The 16,831-nt window shown below is 36.7% G+C and overlaps 1 protein-coding gene across 4 annotated transcripts in view; it reads left to right on the top strand.

The window, feature by feature from the left end:
* The window catches only part of KIF2A (kinesin family member 2A), a 78,377-nt gene that overhangs the window by 11,102 nt on the left and 50,444 nt on the right, over positions 1-16,831 (top strand). The gene's annotated exons all lie outside the window — the stretch shown is intronic.

Genomic DNA, 16,831 nt, shown 5'->3' with positions numbered 1-16,831 from the left:
AGGATGTTTTAGTATATAGACCATAGGTAATTGTGCTATGTCACAAAATAGTGTGATCTCATAGTTTTTTCTTAGTGAAGATTTAATTAAATACATTTTTATTAATAGCTTATTATCTGTCAGGCGTTCTGATAGGTGGTGGAGATACAAAAAAGAAAAAGGCACACACAGTTCCTGCCTTCAAAAACAGTAAATAAATGATTGATGTATAGTGTGATATGTACCAATAGAAGTATGCTGTTCTGTGTGTACATGATTACCACTTCCCTTTTTAGGTTTAGGCTCTTTATTTACACTCTTGGAATTAGGAGTCTTCCAGAAATGCTGTCCTTTTCACCTGATACCATTATCCCTTATGGCGTACTTTCCTGATAAGCCCATATTCATCCTCAGAATTCTTAATACAGTGCCATCAATCCTTGTAGCCCTGTCACTTTATTGAAATTGTCATTATTTATTACTGACCTATTTTCTATTCTCTAATACCCATCTGAGTTTTAACTTTATGGTTTTTTACCTTTGTTTTGATATCTAAAGGAGTCAGATTTTCTCACTTTTAGATTTCTGGTAGAGGAGCCAGTGGCATAAGGTTTCTCTCTAGATATTGGGGTGCTTGTTGACACAGGAACCAAAGAAGGAGAGCATGAAAATTGATCAATCACCTGCTGGTGTTTCTATGTAATTTGGGAAACCCTCCCCACAGTATGGCCAAGGGACTGTAAGAATCAAACACCTGCCTGGGATATATGTTTTACTTACTTTCAAAGACTTATTTCTTACATAAAACATTTTTAAAGGAAAGACGGGATTAGGATGGGACATAGAGTAAAATTTGCATGGTGTCTACACTATACAAAGAGTGACTTTTTGATTATAACTCTTGGTCAGCATTCATCTACTCAGCTCCATCCAGATAGCTTGTATCTTTCATACTGCCACATGAATTCTGTTTCTTTCTTTTTTTTTTTTAAGATTTTATTTATTTATTTGACACAGAGAGAGATCGAGATCACAAGTAGGCAGAGAGACAGGCAGAGAGAGGAGGAAGCAGGCTCCCCACCGAGCAGAGAGCCCGACTCGGGCTTTAATCCCAGGATCCTGAGATCATGACCCGAGCGGAAGGCAGAGGCCTTAACCCACTGAGCCACCCAGGTGCCCTCTGTTTGTTTCTTAAAAATTGAATTCCAGTCTTATTCTTGATATGTGAAGGGATTTAACATTTGCACCCTTTAGAAGGTCAGTTGTTTCTCTAAATGTTTTAATATCCAGTATTTTGCTTGATTTTCATGACAACCCTGCAAGGTAGACAGTATTTTATCCATTTTGTGGAAGAGAAACCCTGTGCTCAGAGTATATAAATCACTGTGAAGTGTTTAAGTCTTATGTAGTGTGATTTCACACGTTTGCATTATATGCATTGGTCAGGACAATGTGGTAAGTGCATTTTAATGGTGTGAGATATAGATACATTTAGAGAACATTGGATAAATGTAGTTGTGGGAGTTCTCTTTCTAAATTGGGTAGAGTCCATGTAGTGGTTTCACAACCCTGGCTACTCATTGGAATCACCTGTGAGACTTTGAAATTAAAAACATCCAAATATAAAAAACAGCTCCCTCTCCATCATTACTAATATCTGGGTCCTTTGCATAGGGAGTCTGTTTTAATTGGCCTGATATGGAGCCTGAGCATTAGTATTTTATTTAAAAATTTTTAAATAACCCCTGCATTGATGAAACTTAACTTCCCACATACAGGTGATTTCATTGTGCACAGAGGTTGTGATCTGTTATTTTAGAGAAATAAAATAACATTCTATTTCTCTAAAATAAAGCATTTCTGAGTAGTAATCAGACAACATTTCACGGAGAGTGAAGTTTTAATGATGGAAAGAAGTTGACCAGTAGATTGCCGTGGGGGGACAGGGAGGAGACATTGCAGGCATGTAGTGCAATATGTGAGAAGTCCCTGAGCTGAAAATGGAGGGCTGTCAAGTAAAAAGCATTAAAAACAGATAGAAGGGAGTGTGATAGAAGAGAAAAATAAGGAAGAAGTAGTAATCTGGGACGTGTTATTGAAGACTTGGAAACAAAGGTAAGGTAAGGCTTCTTGGAATTAATTTCTAGGACACTTGGAAACTACAGTAGGACTTAATCTCCTAAAAGCAGTAATAGGAGTTAGCTAGTGATTAGTGATAGATTAAGAGAGAGAATAATTCTGAAAATGAGAGCTAGCAAGGATAAGATTGCATCAGTCCTGGAGAGTGAGCAATGATTAAGGAAGAGATAAGATCCAGCAACCTGCAAAAAAGAATGGATGTTATATGGTATATCACTTGTGCTGAATGAAGAACAGGTGTGTTGAAAGGAATGGACTTAACATTTGGGAAGTCTGAGTGTAGGTTATAAAATCTCTTCCGTTTAATCAAGCTAATCCTATTCATGAATATTTTGTAGAGGACTGTAGAGCCTGTGTACAAGGGGATACCAAAGAGAACATCCAACTTGGGCTGTTTACAGTTTTTTCACCACTAATATCTTTAAAGTAAGTGAGTCTAAGGTATGAGTCACTTCCAGTAAATGTTTATATGTAGAACAGGTATTTACTTAAGCTGTAACTAACTACTTTGCGTACTTAAGACTCAGTTATATAGTGTATTAGCCAAAACCCTCAGAATTCATGGAAGGGAATGGGAAGGAAAAACAACACTTAAAGGATATAGCTTCAGCCTTTTAAGGGATGAAGGGTTTTGATTCTTAAAATACAGCTACTCTTTTTTATTTTTCCTTTGCTCTTATTATTGTCCTATTTTTTTTGCTTTGGCTTTCACCTTACCTTTTCATCCTTAAAATTCTCAATGTCATTTCAACATTTAAAATGTCTTAATTGCTATTGCAATTGAGGACTTTAAAGAGGTAAATGAGGGATGAATAGAGAACATTGGGTTTTTAGGGCAGTGGAATTATTCTCTATGATACTATAATGGTAGATACATGTTATACATGAGTTAAAACCCATAGAAGATACCACACCAAGAATGAACCCTAATATAAACTATGAGCTTTGAGTATTAGTACTGTGTCACTGTTGGTTCATTGATTGTGCAAGGGTACCTGTTGTGGGCTATTGATGATAAGGGAGGCTCTGGGTATGTGGGGGCAGGGGATTTGCTCAATTTTTGCTATCAACCTAAAACTGTTGTAAAAAATAAATTTATTTTAAAAGGTGGGTATGGGGTCGCCTGGGTGGCTCAGTGGGTTAAGCCTCTGCCTTGGGCTCACTCAGGTCATGGTCTCAGGGTCCTGGGATGGAGCCCCACATCGGGCTCTCTCCTCAGCAGGGAGTGTGCTTCCCTTTCTCTCTGCCTGCCTCTCTGCCTACTTATGATCTCTGTCTGTCAAATAAATAAATAATTTTTTTTTTTTTAAAGGTGGGTGTGTACACATTAGGTGTTAAAAGTTAAAGCTGCTTTTGGAATAATGGGCCAATTAATGGCAAGAATTTATAGTATTTTTAATAATGAGGTTCTTAATCCATATCAGGGTGCAGTTAAGGTTAACTTTTGCTTTTCATTTTTGTTATGCTTTATCTGTTGGCCAATATGAGAGATGTAGGGTTTGCGGACACAGTTTTTAAAATGAGCTGTAGTGCAGTGAAAGGACTGAAATAGGCTTGGCCCATGGACATTTTGAGTTTATAGTTCAAATGGTGTGATAGATATCCAAGCAGTGTGTCTAGAAACTTTATTCTTGAGGTGAATTTAAACAGGCGTTTACCTGTTCTAGTTATAAAATAGGGAATTCCTCTTGTACGATAAATACATGAAATCTAATGATGCTTCATCTTATGGAAAGTGAGTTGGGAATGCAAACAACATTAAACTTTTTGGGGAGGAGGCAGTATTTTTAAGCCTTTAGTTTACTGTGGACTAAAAAGAAATGGACATTTGTGATTTACCAGTATATGATTTTTAGGAATAGAGAGCAATTAATAGAGACCCTAATTAATGAGGTAAGTCTTAAGAATTTAATCACAACTCTGATGAAATACTGCTATAGGTCAGGCTTACATTTTTATAGTGAAGATGTTGACTTGTCTAAAGCTATACATGAAGTCAGTAGCAAATAGATTAGAGCATAGATTGTCTGCCTCTAAATTCCTCTACACTAATTCCTTAACAGTTCTTTGTGTACTATGGATGTTTCAGGCATTGGAAGTCAGATCATTAAATAGTGCTTTCATTTTTCTTTCTATGGTGTAGATTGCCTTCAGGTGTTTTTTATTAATTCAGCTAGCATATGCTGCATGAATTATATGTCCCTTAATCTGATGCCTTTGAAGGCAAAGAAATAGGATTTCTTCCTAGTAAAGACTGCTTTGTCAGTTGTAGCAGACTAGTAAATAGCTGTGGCACTCAGTGCAAGTGCCCTGGGGCATTAGGATTTCTTTAAAAAAAGAAATATTGGTCTTTGCCAGTCTCTTTGCCATTGCGTGAGTTTAGGCCATCCTTGCTCCCATGACCTTCAAAATTTTAGACAAGGGCATATGTTTCATTTGAAAGAATCTCTTGTTAGATGAGCAGCAGTATTGTCAGGCATATACAAGAGATTATAGCAACTTGCCGGGGGTCCATTGGCATAATTGATGAATTTGGGGACCTCTCTAGATTGAGTCATCTTTATTTTTATAAAATTGTTGTTTGAAATTGTTTTGGGGATAATGTATGGGTTGCATTTTTACCATCCACTTCCCCCATAGCTGTTAATTGAGAGTTGGCTACAGGATGACTCTAAATATCTCTGTATTTTCTTTGTGTGTTTTTTAGGGTACCTTTTTTGGGAGGGGTACACTTTTATTAAGAATAATACATTGCTTTTAACTTTACATGTCCTTTGGGTTTCATTAAGAGCCATTCCTTAACTAAACTAGAAGTAAATAAAATATTTTGTGTTCTTCCAACCCTCGTGTTTTTCCTTCTTAAACTTTGCAGGTGTCCTTTCTCTCTTTATTTTGTTAATGTTAGTGTTCCTCAGGGCTTGGTCCTAACCTTGCGGTACTTCTCACATAATAATCTCTTTTTGAGTGAACTAAATGCTTCTCCTTAGCCTTGGCTGGCTGCAGATAGTACTCTTTGTATCTGATGGATGATTACTGAGTATCTCCATATGACTGTCTCATACATACGTCAAATTCAGCATGTCCAAAATTGGACCTATCACCCACTGCCCAATGCAGAAACCTAGCTGTCTTCCTTGGTGTCTCCTAACATCATATCCTATCCTCAGGTTCTCTTACTATAACTGCTGAAGCATCTCTTTAGTCCATATGCTTTTTCTATTCCTCTACTGTAATCTTGGTGACGCTAGGATTTCTTCTTTCCTGAATTGTTGCAACAGATTCTTAATAGGTCTCTCCACCTTTGGTTGATTTTTCTTTCAGAGTAACATTTCAGACATACAAATGTGACGCCCTGGTCCTCTGCTTAAAACTTTTTGTCACATGCTCTCTCTCTTGTCCTTTGGCTAAAGCCTCACTCTAACATAGCTTACTCTATACCCTGAACAATGTGACTTCGCTCTCCAGTCTGATTTCTTGCAGCTTATTTGAGGCCCTCTAGACTTACTGAACTCTTTTTAGAATACTCCACTTCTACCTACTGAATCGGTGTACTGCTGTTCCTTTTTGTCTCTGTTAAACATTCTATTCTTCCTTGATTTCAAGAGTAGGATAGGTCCCCTGCTTTGTGGTCTCTGAGTCCCCTCTGTTTATTCATCAGAATTCTCATGGTATTGTATCTGTTTAATCGGTCTTTGGTCAGACTCCAGTTCTGTCGTATCCTTGGTGCCTAGTGCAGGTCCTGTTAGTAAATTATTTATTTTTTGAACCAGCGATTAAATGACGTTCTAGCCGTGTTCTTCTTTCACTGCTCCATTCAGTTTCTCACATTCTGAAAAAAATTGATTTGTGTTCATCTTCAGAGCATTGAGAGGTATGTGTCTTTGTTGTTTTTTAAAGATTTTATTTATTTATTTGACAGAGATCACAAGTAGGCAGGCAGAGAGGGGGAAGCAGGCTCCCCACCAAGCAGAGAGCCCCATGTGGGGCTTGATCACAGGATCCCGGCATCATGACTCTAGCCGAAGGCAGAGGCCTTAACCCACTGAGCCATCCAAGCGCCTCTGTGTCTTTGCTTTTAATATACACTTTTAACTTGCTTTTTAAATTTAACTACCTATTTTGAATATTAATATAGTACCATGGTTAATAATTAAGTTCCAAAGGATATATATTAGAAAGTCTGTATCATATCCTTGCCCCCTAGCCACCTGAGTCTTCTCCCAAGAGATAACCAGTATTTCCAGGTTCTTGTATATGTGTTCAGGGGTTTGTTTTGCATTTTCAAGGAAATGTTTTTATATTTCTACTTATATATAATATAGATGTTTGTAATTACATGTTTTTGTGAATGTATATTTGTATTTGTAAATATAGTTTCTCTACAGATGGTGTATTGTACACACTGGTGCTTCTTAATATTATTTTCATTTAATAATAATGATACCTTGGAAGAGCCTTGAAATACATAAATAATAGTCTCTATGGCTGCCTTTTATTATTGGTTAAATATACTATTTAGATTGTTCCCAATGTATAGCTCTTTTTTTTTTCTTTTTAAAATTTTATTTATTTATTTGACAGAGATCACAAGTAGACAGGCAGGCAGAGAGAGAAGGAGAAAACAGGCTCCTTGCTGAGCAGAGAGCCTGATGGGGGCTCGATCCCAGGACCCAGAGATCATGATCTGCGCTGAAGGCAGAGGCTTAACCCACTGAGCCACCCAGGTGCCCCTTAATCTGTAGCTCTTATATAATACTGTATTGAAAAATCTTGAACTTTTGTCATTTTTTGCATACTGATGACTATATCTGTAGGATAGGGTCCTAGAAGTAGAATTTCTGGGTTACAGAATTGTAGTTTTTAAATTTCAGTAGATCTTGACAATTTGGTTCTAAGAGAATATGTGAATTTACCTTCTTATCTGCGTAAGTGCTCTCTGTCCACAGCAATGTACAATATACGTTTTTGAGATTTGCTAGTTTGGATTATAGAGATTAGGGTTTATAGAGTCTAGTAGAATGTTTTCTTGTGAAGTTAAATGGCCCAGAAAAGATAGCATACTTAATCTATAAAATGTTTATGAGGTCTAGACATAAAATAAAAAGCACTTAAGTTCTAGTGTTATGATAGCTAGTAAAGAAAAACAAGATGCCATGTGTTATTAAAAGTTTTTGAAAGATACACATTACTGTTTTTAACCTAATAAACTTGAATAGCCTTAATAATAGAGTGGGATTTTTTTCATACTCAAACACAGTTAAATAAATTCATGCTGATGAAATTATTTCCCTGTATTTCTGTCAGTTTGTAGTTGGCTAACTCATTTAAGTAGATTGCCTTGTTATTCAAGGCCAGATCAAGGAACTAAATCTCTTAAAGCCAGTTATGTCTCTGTTCTTTTACTGTTCACAATGCCAGCTTTTGACTGGAAGTGTAGTTGGGTGAAAGTGTGTCTATTGTTTATTTGTTCATCAACCAATATGTATTGAGCCTTTTAGGCAGTGTACTAGTTATTGAGTAAAAGCAATGGGAAAAATCCACAAAAATATGTCTCCACACATAATACATTATATGGTAATAAAAAAAAAATATGTCTCCACATGGAGCTTTCATCCATACAGAGGAAGTGGAAGATGCACGGCTATGCCACCTACTACTTTGTTTTGTTTTTTTATTAATGGGGAGAAATCACATCATCATGTTTGTTGAAAGAAAGAAGCCAGAGGGATGAGAAGAGATCAAAAAGAAAGAGCAAGGAAAGGTTATCAGTATATTAAGATTTTGGAGAGCATGCATCAGTTGATCCTTAACATGACATTTGAAGGCTTTGTGTGATCAGGCTCTTAGCTTTCTTCTGAGTTACCTTACATATCTCCTTGTTCCCACTTTTTGAGACTCAGTGACTTTCTTTTAGTGATTACTACCTCAGAACTTTTGTACAAAATCTTCCCTTCACCTCACATTTTCTTACTGCCCATTCTGCCTGACTCAGTTGTTGCTTTTTGTTCTCAGCTTCAATTATTATTTCTGTAGTTGTCAAAGGGGTCTTTCTGGAGTCTCAAATCAAAATTTGATCTCTTACTCTTTCTCAGTACACTTAAACTTTGTCCTACTTTGTAAGTATATGTTTATTTTCGTGGTTTTTTGTTTTGTTTTTGTTTTTTTTTTGGTTTGTTTTTTTTTTTTTAATTTAAAAGCCATATACCAGGTCTGTGTGATTCTCTACTATAATCTTAGCATCTTAGAGCACCCAGGGGTGGTTCAGTAGATGATGTGGCTGGGTCTTGATTTCGGCTCAAGTCATGATCTCATGGTCCCAGGATCAAGCCCAGCATCAGGCTGTGCACTCAGAGGGGAGTCTGTTTCAGTATTCTGTCTCCCTCATCTCCTTTCCCTCCCTTAAAATAAATAAGTAAACCTTAAAAAAAAAAAAACCGCAACAAAAACCAACTTAGCATCTAGTATGGTACCGTATGGCACATAGCAAGGATTCATTTTATTGACTGAAGATGTTATGAACTTAACACCAACAATGAATAGATTAGCCATATCCTCAATAATTTAGTTTTTTTTTGTTTTTTTTTTAATCAGGTTTAAAAAAAAAAAAACTTTTCCAAGATATTAAGAGTTAGGAGTTGTGGGAGGGCTGACTAGGCAAGATTGAGGAATTTTAGGGCAATGAAAATACTGTGTATGGTGCTGTAATGGTGGGTACATGTCATCATCCACTTGTCCAAACTTACAGAACATACAGCAGCAAAAGTGAATCATAATGGGCTTTGGGTAATTATGATATGTCAGTGTAGGTTTATCAGTTACAACAAATATACTAGCCTGGTGGGGGAATGTTGTTAATGGGTGACACTATGCATGTGTGGCGGCAGGGACTATATAGAAAAATTTCTTATCTTCTGCTTAATTTTGCTGTATACCTAAAGCTGCTCTAAAAATAGTAAGTCGTTAAAAAACAAAACATGCTGTATTCTAGAAATATACCCAAGAGAAGTGGAAGCATCTGTCCATATGACAGCACGTACATTAATGTTTATAGCATTATTCATGATAATCAACAGGTGAAAACCCCAATGTCCATCAGCTGATTAATAAATTGTGGTTTATTCATGTGATGGGATACGACAACATAGACATTGAAAACATGTTTAGTGAAAGTAGCCACTCACAAAACACCACATTATATGATTTCATTTATATGAAATGACAAGAATAGGCAAATCGCTAGAGACAGAAAGTAGATTAGCGATTACTTATGTTGGGGAGGAGTATGTTGGAGGAATAGGGAAGTTATGGCTAAAGGATATGAAGTGTATTTTTTGAGGTGATTAAAACATTACAAAATTGATGATTGCAAATATCTGTGAATATACTAAAAACCATTAAATTTTATACTTTAGATGAATTGTATATTATGTGAATTCTATCTCAATAAAGTTTAAAAAATTCATAGCAACAGTGGGGAGTTTTACTTAAACTTGTTTTATTACTTATAAAGGTGAACATTTTTTACATTTTTTTGTCAATTGTACTTTTTTTCTATCTCCTCCTACTTTTTAAAACTATTTCCCGGGGCGCCTGGGTGGCTCAGTGGGTTAAAGCCTCTGCCTTCGGCTCGGGTCATGATCCCAGTGTCCTGGAATCGAGGCCCGCATGGGGCTCTCTGCTTGGCAGGGAGCCTGCTTCCTCCTCTCTCTGCCTGTCTCTCTGCCTACTTGTGATCTCTGTCAAATAAATAAATAAAATCTTAAAAAAAAAAAACTATTTCCCTTGGGGGGCCTGGGTGACTCAGTTGCTTGGGTGTCTACTTCTTGATTTTGGGTTGGGTTGTGTTCTCAGGTTTTGGGGATCAAGCTCAATGTTGGGCTCTGTGCTCAGTGGAGAGTCTGCTTGGGATTCTGTCTCCCTCTCCCTGTGCCCCTTCCCCCACTTGCATGCACAGCTCTCAAATAGATATTTAAAACTGTTTGGCTGAACTTGGATTGTACTATGTTATCTGAGTTTTCTTCCTATTTCCTGATCTATTCTTAGTCTCTTTTCTAAGTCCTTTTTTTTTGTCCACTTCTTAAATGTTGGTATTTCCTAGTGTTATATCATTGGGTCTGTTCTGTTTCCCTGTATTTTTCCCTAGTTACTGTGATTTACTTTATTTTTTAGTTGAGATAGAATTCACATGTCATAAAATGAACCCTTTTTATGCAATAAACACAAAAATGAGGCTACATTAAACTAAAAAGTTTCTGCGTAGTAAAGAAAACCATCAACAAAATGAAAAGGCAACCTATCAAATGGGAGAAAATATTTGCAGGTCACATGTCTGATAAGGGGATAATATCTAAAATATATTAAGAATTCAGTATCAGAAAACCAAACAGTCTGATTTAAAAATGGGCAGAGGCCCTGCATAGACATTTTTCCAAAACAGACATACACATGGCTGTTAACCAAAAAGATAAGAAATGACAAGTGTTGGTGAAGATGTGGTGAAAAGGCAACCCCCTCATGCACTGTTGGTGAGAATATAAATTAGTACAGCCATTGTGGAACACAGTATTGAAATGCTTCAGAAAATTGAAAATAGAACTATCATGTGATTGAGTAATTCACATGTGGTTATTTATCCAAGGAAAATGATACCCTGTTTAGAAAAGATATTGGCACCCCATGCTCATTGCAGCATTATTTATGATAGTTAAGATGTGGAAACAACCTACGTGTCCATTGGTAATGGATGCATGGATGAAGGGAATCTTGACATTTGTGACAACATGGACAGACTTTGAGAGCATTATGCTAAGTAAAATAAAAGAAAGACAAATACCATATGATCTCACTTATATGTGGAATCTAAAAACAAAAACAAAACCAACTCATAGATACAGAGAACAGACTGGTGATTGTCAGCAGTGGTGTTGAAGAGGGAGCAAAATGGGTAAAAATTTTCAAAAGGTATAAACTTCCAGTTATAAAATAAGTCTTGGGGATGGAATATACAGCATGGGGACTATAGTTAATAATATTGTGTATTTGAAAATTGTTAAGAATACATCTTAAAAGGGGCGCCTGGGTGGCTCAGTGGGTTAAGCCGCTGCCTTCGGCTCAGGTCATGATCTCAGGGTCCTGGGATCGAGTCCCGCATCGGGCTCTCTGCTCAGCAGGGAGCCTGCTTCCTTCTCTCTCTCTCTCTGCCTGCCTTTCAGTGTACTTGTAATTTCTCTCTGTCAAATAAATAAATAAAATCTTTAAAAAAAAAAAAAAAAAGAATACATCTTAAAAGTTCTTATCACAAGAAAAAAATGTGTAGCTATGTATGGCAGTGGATGTTAACTAGACTTATTGTGGTGATCATTTTACAGTATGTATAAATATTGAATCCTTACGTTGTATGCCTGTATTTCAATTTTTTCAGTAAAGAACGAAAAAAAAAATCCAGGTGAGAAAAAACTTTTTCACCCTTTTAAAAGACACAGTTCAGTGATTTTAAGTATAATCACAAAGATGTTCAACTGTTATCACAGTCTAATTTCAAAACATTTTCATCATCCCAGACAAACTTATACCTATTAGTAGTCATTGTGCATTCCCTCCTTACTCCAACCCCTCGCATCCACTGCTTAATTTTCTGTCTTTGTGGACTTGCTTGTTCTGGACACTGTAAGTGGAATTATACAAAATGTAACCTAAAGTGTCTAACTTCTTTCATTGACCATAATCTATGCCCCAAATTTTTCCATTTTGTAGTATGTTTTGGTATCTATACCTGAATAATACTACATTTTACCTACCCATTTGTCAATTGATGGACATTTGGGTTGGGTTTTGTTTTTGTTCGGGGGGATTTTGTTTTATTTTTGCATTTGTGTTTCTTGTTTATCTATTATGCTATTAAGAGTAGCATTCACCTATAAGTTATTGTGTGGACATATGTTTTACATTTTCTTGGGTATATGACTAAGAGTGAAAGTGCTGGGTCATATGATAGCTCTGTGGTGAACTTTTTGAGGAAGTTTCATACTGATTTCCATGGCTACATCATGTTGGCCTTCTCATAGTATTTGAGGGTTTCACTTTTTCTACATCCTTGCGGAAACTTGTTATTGTTTGTCTGTTTTGTTATAGCCATCCTCCTGGTTGTGAATGTGCTTCCTAGTCATTTGTATATCTCTTTTTGGAAAATGTTTCTTTAGATTCTTTTAAAAGATTTTAAAATCAAAATTTAAAAATTTGATTTTAAAAATCAGGTTTTGTTGTTATTGAGTTGTAAAAGTTATTTATATGTTCTGGATATTATTTCCTTATCAGATATTATTTCCTTTTGCAGATATTTTTCCCATCCTCTGAATTGTGTTTTCCCTTTTTTGGTTAGTATTCTTTGAAGCACAAAAGTTGGTAATTTTTTTTTAAAGATTTTATTTATTTGATAGAGAGGCAGTACCAGCAGTGGTGGTGGTGGGGGCAATGGTAGGGGGCAGACAGACAAGCAGACTCCCTGATAAGAAGGGGCCCAATACAGGACTCAGTCCCAGGACCCTGAGATCTTGACCTGAGCAGAAGTCAGATGCTTAACTGACTGAGCTACCAAGGTGCTCCAAAAAGGTTTTAGTTTTGATGAAGTCCGGTTTATTCATCTTTTGTTGCTTGTGCTTTTGTTGTTCTAAGAAACCATTGCCTAATCTAAGGTGCGGTCCACTTTTGTCCTTTTACTTCTATAGTCCTCTCCATGACCTATATCACCTAAAATATTTGTATATGTTCTTTGATCTTAACACTCATTCTTGATCTTTCAACATAGAGAGCAAATTAATTTAGCATTTCTGAAAAATACACTTCAGTTTGATAGGAGATGAATAAGATCTTAGAATATAATGAAATCTTAGTCTTGAAGTTGGCTTTGTTACCAGAATTGAAGGATTGATTGCTGGAGGTTGCCTCGTTTGTGTGTAGGTGTGCATATCTCGTATAATGTGTCTTGGATTTAGAGAAATTCTAGTAAGCACATCATGAAACCAGGAATGAAGAGATATATGGGAAGTGGAGTTTAAACTTGAACTAGGGTAAAGATTTGTTTTGGTTACTTTTGTGATCCTCTATCCTTAATTACTTTAAAATAGATCAATGGCATGGGTTTCATTTGATTAAAAACCCTTTGAGCTGTACTAAAACATCTGGGAAAAGAAGAAAAATAAATACATTAGAAGGGATTGTTTTTTAAGATTTTATTTATTTGAGAGAGACAGCTCGTGCATGCTCTTGTGGGAGTACGAGTTGGGGGGAGAGGCAGAGGAGGAGGAAGAAGAGAGGGAGAAAATCTCTCAAGCCCATAGTGCTGGGTCTCACCTGCACGTGATCACCTGCACATGATCACCTCGAGATCATGACCTGAGCTGAAACCCAAGAGCAGACATTCAACTAAATTAACCACCCAGGCACCCTAGAAGGGATTTAAAAAAAAAAAAAGTGTGAAAAATGCATAAAATTGTTACCTCTATACATACTGCAGTAAATATGGGTGGTTAATATCTGAGATTTCCTTCTAAATAATTCATTTGTAATGGTGGGATGAAGGGCATTAGGATTGGCCATGTATTAAAACTTTATGAAACTTGAATGAAAGGTATTTGGTGTTTATAATATATTGTTTATGTTTGCAATTTTTCATAGCAGTTGAAGTTTTTAAAATAAAAACTTTAAAATAAAATGTCTTTTTATTTTAAATAAAATATTTTTTTTTATTTAAATCTTTCTCTTTATCTTTCTCTTGAGATAGTAGAAAGCTGTATCTTTCTCTTGAGTTTCAGGTATCCCATCTAGATGTTGATATCCTGCTAGTATTTCAAATGAAACTCATCAAAAATGGAATCCATTGTCTTTTTATCTTCGTATTTCTCTGTTTACTGTATTACTTATCTTGGTTAATGGAAACACTATGTAGCTGGTTTTCTAAGATAGAAATCTCAGACATTGTCAGCTTTCCTATTTTCTTGGAGACTTTTGCTCCTGACTCACTGTTACTGTCTCCTATCCTACTTCTATCATGTTTCTTAGTAAAAGCAATATTCATATATAGGTGATCCTTCCATTACTGTGGCCTCTCAGTTATTTGAACTTCTTTCCTTCCTTTAAATGATCCTGGCCCTTAGCCTTAGCTCACTCACTGTATATTCTTACATCTCTATAATCTCAGCTTTAGGCATGTCCTAGTTTGTTTTTTTCATTCATCATTCAGTGTTTCCAGCATATTCCTTCTAGTACCCAATTTCAGTAATCTTTGGACTCCACTAGGATTCATAATCCTATTACCTTTTTCGTTCCTTACTTCCTCTCATGTCCTTACTTCCTTATAAGCACTGTCTCTCATACACACACACACACACACACACACACACACACACGTATCTTCCCTTGCCCTCCCCCCCCTTACCCCTTGATTGGCAGATCACACCCTCATATATTTTAAACTTCTCTGTCCTTTCTTGATTGAAATTGAAAGGGAAAAAATCATATTTTTATGCTGATTGACCACAATTTAAATTTGTGGTTGCTTTTTTTTTTTTGCATGAGCAGTCAGTATCTCTAGCCCATTCACTCTTTCTTAGCTGATTTTTGTCATAAAATCCTTAGTGTTTATTTACTCACCCATTCTCTCAGCCGGTGGCCTTGCTTGCTATTTGCTGCTGAAAAATATAAGCACTCAGAAAAGAGCTTCTTCAAATCTTCACATCTACCCAAGTACCAATATCTACACCTTCAACTCTGCCTTCCTTATTTTGCCGTGAATAAACTATTTCGGTTCCTATGTTAGGCCATTTGTCTCCACTTGTACACCAAATCTGATCCCCTTTTCACCTGCCAAAAGTTACCACTTCATCAGTCCATTCTTTGCATTGCGTCTTCAGTACTTTCTTCTCTTCTGAATCATTTTCATCAACATTGGAATGCTGTTATTTCAGTCATCTTAAAAAGAAAAAAAACACTCTTTGATCTAATTTTCACTTTTAGGCATGTTTTACTTGATATTTTAACAGTATTTCACACTGTTGATTCATTGTCTTTTCCCTGAAATACCTTCTTTACTTGCCTTCTAGGACTCCCATGTTCCTGATTTTTCTTAATTTCCTCATGCAGCTGCTTCATCTTTTTTTGCTGTTATTTCATTATCTCCCTGACTTTTGTTCATTGAAGACCAGGTCTTCCACCCACATTCTCTTGGTGATCATGTCCACTTCCATTTTTTAAAATAGTTTATCAGTAGTTTCCAAACCTGTAATTACTGCCCTCCTCCAAAGAGCCGTTTGAGACTTTTCTTCCCCTAATCACACCCTCCCATGAAATTTTAATACCATACTGTTATGTGCGATGGCTCTTTGGCAAACCGTAGACCATTGTAATATCTAAGAAGTCCACTTCCAAAGAACCAGTTTTTGCCTTCTTGGGAGAAGTAGGACCCCTGTAGAGAATGCCCGATCTATATGCTGACAATATCTCCATAACCTATCTCCTTAATGAACTTCTGTGGCTTTAAAGTCTTTGCATACCTTTTGTTCTAGCCACATTGACTTTGCTATTCCATGTTTTACCCTAGTGGTGAAAGGGTTTAAAGTAGTGATCAACTATTTAATTAATTCACGTTGGCCAGGCATTAAAAATGGAAATATTCTTGGCTCAGAGCATCTGTCATCATAGGCTTCCATAGGTAGAGTGGAGCAGAGATTGTATTAACGACTTCCTGGGAGAAGTAGTGATATTGCAGTTAGGGATTGAAAATTTGGCACAGGACAGGGAATATGCCCCATCTTTATGTCCCTTTTTCTTTTCTTTTCTTTTTTTTTTTTTTTTTTTGGTAATTTTTTATTTAAATTCAATTTAGTTAACATGGTAGTGTATTACTTGTTTCAGGGGAAGAATTTAGTGATTTATCAGTTGTGTGTAACACCCAGTACTCATTACAAGTGCCCTCCTTAATGCCCGTCACCCAGTTACCCAGTCCCCCCTCCCACCTCCCCTCTAGCAACCCTCAGTTTGTTTCCTATTTGCCTTCCTCTCTGTTTTTATTTTATATTTCCTTCCCTTCCCCTAAGTTCATCTGCTTTGTTGCTTAAGTTCTACATGAGTGAAATCATTTGGTATTTGTCTTTCTTTGATTGACTTCTTTACTCTTTGCTTAATAACCTGTAGTTCCATCCATGTCTTTATAAATGGGAAGAGTTCATTCATTTTTTTTTTTTTAAGGCTTTATTTATTCATTTGACAGAGATCACAAGCAAGCAAAGAGGCAGGCAGAGACGAGGGGGAAGCAGGCTCCCTGCTGAGCAGAGAGCCCAATGCGGAGCTCAATCCCAAGACCCTGAGATCTTGACCTGAGCTGAAGGCAGAGGCTTAGCCCACTGAGCCTCCCAGGCGCCCCGATTTCATTCTTTCTGATGGCCAAGTAATATCGTGTGTGTGTGTCTGTGTGTCTGTGTGTGTGTGTGTGTTCCATTCATGTGTGGTTGGACATCTGGGCTCTTTCCATAGCTTGGCTGCTGTTGACATTGCTGTCTTAAACATTATGTGCATGTGCTCCTTTGAATCACTCTTTGTATCTTTTGGATAAATACCTAGTAGTGTAATTTCTAGGTCATAGGGTAGTTCTATTTTTAACTTGGGAGGAACGTCCATTCTGTTTTCCAAAGTGGCTGTACCAGTTTGCATTCCCACCAAC

Source organism: Mustela nivalis, assembly GCF_964662115.1.
Source record: "Mustela nivalis genome assembly, chromosome: 3".
Lineage (NCBI taxonomy): Eukaryota > Metazoa > Chordata > Mammalia > Carnivora > Mustelidae > Mustela > Mustela nivalis.
This window is presented reverse-complemented; position numbering and strand designations above follow the sequence as displayed.